The following is a 1,334-nucleotide window of genomic DNA, read 5'->3' on the forward strand; positions in this document are numbered from 1 at the left end:
GTGACACATCAGACCACTTCAAACCGTTCTTAGTCATTGTGTGGTGACACATCAGACCACTTCAAACCGTTCTTAGTCATCGTGTGGTGACACATCAGACCACTTTAGACACTTTCTAGTAATCTTGTAGTGACACATCAGACCATTTCAACCACTTGTTGTTCATCTTTTGGGTGACACATCAGACCACTTCAAACACATTTTAGTCATCTTGTGGTAACACACCAGACCACATCAAACCGTTCTTAGTCATCTTGTGGTGACACATCAGACCACTTTAGACACTTTCTACTCATCTTGTGGTGACACATCAGATCACTTTAGACACTTTCTACTCATCTTGTGGTGACACATCAGATCACTTTAGACACTTTCTACTCATCTTGTGGTGACACATCAGACCACTTCAAATACTTCTTAGTAATCTTGTAGTGACACATAAGACCACTTCAAACACTTTCTGATCATCTTGTGGTGACATATCAGACCACTTTAAACACTTTCTAGTCATCTCGTTGTGACACATCAAACCACAACACATCGTTCCAGTCATCTTTCGTTCATTAAGTTCTACTGAAAACTTACTGTGGACAATTGGTTTTCATAGTTATTATCGGCTGCCATACATCAGTTTTCTTTGTATGGTTCAGTTGGAAATAGTCGAATCCTGACCACTATTAAAGAAATCAGTTAATTGGGATACAGCCTTATGTAAGTTATGCCGTACAAGTCTGTCCAATCGTCTTTTCTCTAGATCTGTCACCAACAGTTGGTGACCGCAGCTCCTCCTAGCAGCAGACGTATTCCCTTTGATCATCTTTGTTGATAAACTCTAATGACGGATGTCTTTGACCAGCGAGCCAAAGTAATCGTATTTCGATAACAACCCTGATAGAGGAGCATATACCAATACGCCCTCTTGAAAGTAAAGAAAAAAAGATCCGTGCTATTACACATTGTCTAGCCAAAATATAGCTTAATTTATATGGCTCAGCAACCACGTGGCCAGTCTATATAAATGTTGTTTCTATAAATGTGAGAGATATTCAAAGCTCATACGTAAAAACTGCTCACCTCGAGAATCTACATCACACACAAAAATTTATTTTTAAACAATATTTAGCTCATTTGTAACTTTATGGTTGATTTCCAAAAACAATTAAACTTTCGAAATTCCATTCTACAAATATTCGTTTCAGGGTGCATTATTTTTTCAAGTTCATTATTTTTCAAGAAAAATTAAAGAACTCTTTCGTTGTTCGTGTTAACTTTCGAATGCACAAGGATTGTATGGTAGATATTTCACTTTAAATTAATATTTTTTGTAGAAGGTC

Source organism: Limulus polyphemus, unplaced genomic scaffold (assembly GCF_000517525.1).
Source record: "Limulus polyphemus unplaced genomic scaffold, Limulus_polyphemus-2.1.2 Scaffold831, whole genome shotgun sequence".
NCBI classification, from domain to species: Eukaryota; Metazoa; Arthropoda; class Merostomata; order Xiphosura; family Limulidae; genus Limulus; species Limulus polyphemus.